This window comes from Neovison vison, chromosome 10, assembly GCF_020171115.1.
Source record: "Neovison vison isolate M4711 chromosome 10, ASM_NN_V1, whole genome shotgun sequence".
NCBI classification, from domain to species: domain Eukaryota; kingdom Metazoa; phylum Chordata; class Mammalia; order Carnivora; family Mustelidae; genus Neogale; species Neogale vison.
Genome location: NC_058100.1, coordinates 53,944,689 through 53,950,688, shown reverse-complemented (window position 1 = coordinate 53,950,688; position 6,000 = coordinate 53,944,689). Strand labels below are relative to the sequence as shown.

General features: G+C 46.9%; 1 protein-coding gene across 2 annotated transcripts in view; it reads left to right on the top strand.

Moving 5' to 3' along the window:
- The first annotated feature begins 1,719 nt into the window (after nt 1-1,719).
- Nucleotides 1,720-6,000, top strand: part of SOAT1 (sterol O-acyltransferase 1) — a 72,072-nt gene continuing 67,791 nt past the window's right edge. The window contains exon 1 of one of the 2 annotated variants that reach the window (XM_044267317.1): nt 1,720-1,905. The gene's annotated coding sequence lies outside the window, so the exon portion shown is untranslated. The remainder of the gene's footprint in view (nt 1,906-6,000) is intronic. The other variant, XM_044267316.1, reaches the window with a different exon arrangement.

The following is a 6,000-nucleotide window of genomic DNA, read 5'->3' as shown; positions in this document are numbered from 1 at the left end:
GCATTGGGCTCCCAGCTCCATGGGGAGTCTGCTTCTCCCTCTGACCTTCTCCTCGCTCATGCTCTCTCTCACGATCTCTCTCTCAAATAAATAAATAAAATCTTTTAAAAAAAGTTAAGATAAGACTTAACAATAAAAGTCCAAACAGCATGGTTGACTCTCCTACCTCACTCTCCAACCTGTCTCATACCATCCACAAATGTGCTTCAGGCCTCCTGGCCTGTTCCTCACATAAGCAAAACTATAAATCAGCATCAGCACCTTCACACCCATTGTCCACTGTTTAGAATGCTCTACTTCCCCATGGTTGGCATACTTGGCTCCTTCATCTCTTTTTCTTTTCTTTCTTTCTTTCTTTCTTTTTTTTTTTTTTTAAGATTTTATTTATTTATTTTACTGAGAGAGATCATAAGTAGGCAGAGAGGCAGGCAGAGAGAGAGGAGGAAGCAGGCTCTCTGCTGAGCAAAAACCCGATGTGGGGCTTTGATCCCAGGACCCTGAGATCACGACCTGAGCAGAATGCAGAGGCTTCTGAGCCACCCAGGTGCCCCTACCAGCTCCTTTTGCCATCTAGTTGGCAGAAGCACCAGTCACAGTTGTAGAGGAGGCAAGCTCTGAATCTGACTGCCTGTTAGGGCCAGCTCTGGGGTGAGCAGTGCTGCAAGGGTAACCTGTACAAATTCTCTTGTTTAAAGGTTCAGAGTAGTCAGTTCAAATAAAGCTGATCCACTTGTTCAGGGTGCTTTAATAGGGTCATGGGTGGCTATCTCAGCTCTTGGAGTAGGGTCTCAGTCATTAGGCAGGCTAGGATAGCTCGCAGTGGTTTGTAGGCTGAGTGTGACCCCTCAGTCTCTCCTGCTCTCATCAGTTGCTTTGCACCTACCTTTACTCTAAATTCACCTAAATCGGATTAACTGTTGCATCTTATCTACATCCTAAATCTCTCTGCATCATTATTTTTCCTTTGATTAGGAAGCCTCCTTTTTAATTTTTTTAAAAGATTTTATTTATTTATGACAGACACAGATCACAAGTAGGCAGAGAGGCAGGCAGAGAGAGAGCGGGTATGGGGAAAGTAGGCTCCCTGCCCAGCAGAGAGCCCGACGTGGGACTCCATTCCAGGACCTTGAGATCATGACCTGAGCAGAAGGCAGAGGCTTAACCCACTGAGCCACCCAGGCGCCCCTCCTTTTTAATTTCTTAATTGTTGCAATAAATTTCACTGTTTCCTTATCTAGTTCGCCTGTGAAGGCCACAGTCAAGTATAGTTTACGAAGCAGTAAAGCATCCCATGATGAACGCTGCTGGCTAAATGCTTCAGTTTTGTTCCTAGAGGGTTAGTTCCAACTTCAAAGATCCACGGTTCTAGGGGTGGCTTCTCTGAATCTCTGGAAGAGGCACCAGACCGGCCGGTCTGGAGCTATCGCGCCGGGTGCCGTTTCGGACATGTCGGACGTTCTCTCAGCCTCCTCTCTGCCGCACATCGGGTCGCTGGAGCAAAACGGAAAGCAAGCTGCTGCCACGGGTGTCACGACCCGATCGCGCGAAGCTCCCGGGTCCGGGTGCCGGGGCCAGCTGGGCTTTCCCGTCACGGGTACCCGGGAGCCCGGGAAGGGGCGGGGCAGCCGTGGGCGGTGGGCGGAGCCTGGCGGCGACCTGGGCCGCCAATAAAATCGCGAGCCGGCACGGGCCGTGCGCGTGACGCTGCGTAGCGGGCTGCGAACTTGGGGGCGGAGGGGCCGGGGAGCGGGGCGCTTTATCTGCGCTGGCGGCGGGGCTGGCTGCGCCGCTGGCCTTGGGCACCGGGCGAGCTCCCGTCAGGGCATCTTTCTGCGGGCCGCGCGGTGCCGGCTTCCCGGCTTTGCCGTTCCCGACGAGGTCTCCGCTGTCGGGCTCCTGCCCCAGGTAATGCTCGTGAGGATCCGCGCCTCACTTCCCGCCCGGGTCCCCCCGCCTCAGCCGCAGAGGAAGGGGGAAGAAGTGGCGGCTTGCACCTCCGGCCCGGCGGGCCTGGCCTCGCTCTGGGCCAAAGGGTGGGGGAGGCGGCCCGGAGCCGCGGGCAGGGGGAGGCTCCGCGAGTCCTGCGGAGATTGGGGGCTGGGGAGGGCGGGAAAGTTACCACGGGGGCGCCCTTTAAATCTTGGAGGTTTGTTACGTGCCCCCCAGATCCCGTGGCATCTGTCAAGCTGGGAGTAAAGTTATGAATTAGAAGACATTTCTGTTGAAAAAGCGAAACCAAAAATGTGCCCAGGAAGCCTAGAATTGATTTGGAAGAAAAGTGTGTCAGGGGGCAGGTGGCGCCTCAAGACCTCGAAGGCTGTCTGGGCACCAAAGTAATCACGCTCATATTTTTAAATATTAAAGTGCAATTTTCTGTCACTGTTAAATGTTAATAGCCATTCAGTTTCTCTCATAGGTATATTTAGAAGTTATTTGTAACCGAGAAACAACTGTAAACGCTGTTTTTCTTATTTATATTTAGATGAAGTTCACTGGTCACTTTCTAAGTCGCTGCCGTAGTTGAAACTACTTTTTTCAGAGTACCTTCCTTTGGCATAGAATTCATCTTGAAGCGGTTTTTCCCCCCCCTTGATGTGGGTAATATCAGTGAATGACTTGTTGGGGACGTTTGTGTGCTCTCTAGGCAGGAGAATGGCTTTTGGAAGGAGCTCTGGTGTATTCAAGACTAATCACTTAAAACGCACGTGTATCCATGTCTCACATGCTTAGAACTCTTAAAACACTTGACGTTCTCCTAGAATAAAAACCAAAATACTGCTGCCACTCTTCTCCATTTTATTTTGGGCCACTTTCCTTCTGGGTCTTAGACACAAGCCACATTGGTATTATTTTTGTTCTAAGAAGTCCTCTTCACCATCTCCTGGTCTTTTGGGGTCTCCTCCACCTCTGATGTGCCATTCTTTTTTTTTTTTTTTTTTTTAAGATTTTATTTATTGATTTATTTGTCAGAGAGCGAGCGAGCGAGAGAGAGGGAGAGCACAAGCAGGCAGAGGGTCAGGCAGAGGCAGAGAAGGAAGCAGGTTCCCCACTGAGCAAGGAGCCGGATGCGGGACTTCATCTGATGACCCTGGGATCGTGACCTGAGCCGAAGGCAGCAGCTTAAGCAGCTGAGCCACCAGGCGTCCCTGGCATTCTCTTTTTTACTCAAATCCAACACATTCCTCAAGTTATCACTTCAGGAAACCCAGCCTTATCTCTTTTAAGCCCACCTGGTAATCTGTTTTCTTTAGCAGCAGGTAATCATCAGTTGGTAGGGTTTGTTCTCTTTGTTTTTTCTACTAGCATGTACCTTTCAGAGAAGGCTGGGCTAATGCATCTATTTTGTGTCTTAATTACCAGAGTCTGGTCAAGCACCTGGCACAAGGAAAGAATGAATGAGTTGGAGAACAGAGGAAAGAACTTGTTTGAATGGAAAATGTTAACAAGGGAGTTAACAAGGAAGGAGTGCCCCTTCCTTTGGGGAAGGAAATGAAAAAAGTTTTAAACAAAAGCCAGTTAATGACTTTTTTCTTTTTTTTTCATTTGTCACTTAGAGTAAGTAATTATATTGCCCATACAGATGTGAATGAGATCTTGGGTTCTTTAGTTTAGCTAAGTGACTTAATCTTTTAGAGATACTTAAATGTTGTAGGGTTGTACTTGGGTTAAGTCTTTGTTGGGAAGGGAAGGGGGGGAAACTTTATTTTTGGAATTGTAAATATATCTGCAATTGTTCTCTTTTCCTTCACTGAAGGTGGAAGGAAAGGCTTTTTAAAATTTATTTGACAGAGAGAGCGCCCACAAAGCAGTGGGGTGGGGAATGGCAGGCAGAGGGAGAAGCAGGCTCCCTGCTGGGAGCTCCCTCTTGGGGCTGGATCCCCAACACTCTGGGATCATGACCTGAGATGAAGGCAGATGTTTATGGACTGAGCCACCCAAGCATCCCTGAAACCTTGCTTGCTTGCTTATTTATCTATTTTTATTTGGTATAGAGAATGAGAGAGCACAAAAGTAGGGGAGGTCAGAAAGAGAGGCAGACTCCCTGCTGAGCAACTTCCTTCGACTCAAGCATTGTGACCTGAAGGCAGTTTAACCAGCCGAGCCACCCAGGCACCCCTGAAAGCTTTTTTTTTTTAACAGGTACACTGCATGCAGGCCAAAGTTGACATTCAGTTGACAAATCAGTTTTGTGTTTCTTCCTTTTTTTTTTTTTTTTTAAAGGATTTTATTTATTGGGGCGCCTGTGTGGCTCAGCGATTTAAGCCTCTGCCTTGGCTCAGGTCATGATCTCAGAGTCCCACATTGGGCGCTCTGCCCAGCGGGGAGCCTGCTGCTTCCTCTCTCTCTCTTGCCTGCCTTTCTTCCTGTTTGTGGTCTTTCTCTGTCAAATAAATAGATAAAAATCTTTTAAAAAATCTATGCAGAAGAAAATGATTCTATTTATTAGAGAGAGGCTCGCATAAGCAGGGGGAGGGGCAGAGAGGGAAGAGCAGACTCCCTCATGAGCAGGGAGCCTGATTCCAATGCTGGCATGATCCCAGGGTACTGGGATCAGGAGGGTAGCCGGAGGCAGACACTTGATGAACGGACTGAGCCACCCAGGTGCCCCTTATGTTGCTTTCTTAATGTCACACTGAACATGACAGAACCAGTGCATAGATTGGAATCTTTGTATATTGTATTTTAAAATAGCTCTCTGATCAGATTTATGTCTCCTTGAGTGAAAATGTTTCCATTGCCACTTACTGGCTGTGTGACTTTGGACAGGCTTTATAGTGTTTCTGAATCTTTTGTGTCTTTTAAAATGCAAATGTTAAATGTGATCAGTTGTGCACCTGCCCTTTTCCCCAGTACTGTAAATGTTACTGGATTAGTAAACATGAGTTCCTGCTTCCTTTATTGCTAGACCTTCTGAGAGACTGGTCTTATGATCACTGTTTCTACTTCCTCAACTCATTTTGCAACCCAGTCCAATATATTTCTTTGTCCTTCTTCCTGAAACAGATTGTACAAGTAAAGTAAATTGTAGCTGTTAATGTCCCCAAATTGTGAAATATTCTAGGTCCCACCTCCTGTTTTAGTTCCCTCCTTCCTTTATTTATTTATTTATTTATTTATTTGGTCTAACTTGAATTTTCCATGATATTCATCAGATTAGTTCTTGAATCTTTTTTTTTTTTTTAAAGATTTTATGTATTTATTTGACAGAAATCACAAGTAGATGGAGAGGCAGGCAGAGAGAGAGGAGGAAGCAGGCTCCCCGCTGAGCAGAGAGCCCGATGTGGGACTCGATCCCAGGACCCTGAGATCATGACCTGAGCCGAAGGCAGCGGCTTAATCCACTGAGCCACCCAGGCGCCCCAGTTCTTGAATCTTTTAACTGGATTTATGACATTGCTTGTTCATAGTTTTCGATTAGTTCTTGAATCTTTTAACCGGATTTATGACATTGCTTGCTCATAGTTTTCCTCTAATCTCTCCTAGGCCTTGGGTTTTCACTGTTGTTTAAGTGCCTTGTAATATTGGGAAAATTACTTAACCTCTAGTATGGGAAGATAGTATCTACTGCATAGGTTGTTGTGAGAATTGAATGAGCCATAGTAGTTACTAGGGAAATGTTAGCTTTATTATTTCCTAAATATTTCTTTCTTTTTTTTAAAGATTTTATTTATTTGACAGAGAGAGATCACAAGTAGGCAAAGAGGCAGGCAGAGAGAGAGGAGGAAGCAGGCTCCCTGCTGAGCAGAGAGCCCGATGCGGGCCTCGATCCCAGGACCCTGAGATCATGACCTGTGCCAAAGGCAGCGGCTTAACCCACTGAGCCACCGAGGCGCCCCAATTTCCTAGTATTTCTTGATTTATGGTCTCCCCCTAGGAGATTTCCTGCCTGTGCCTTGGCCTCAGCTGACACTTACGAGTCCAAATCTTTTTCTTTAGTCCAGACTTGGACATTCACCTGTCTGTTTTTTCATTATCACTTGGCTGACCCACAGACAATTA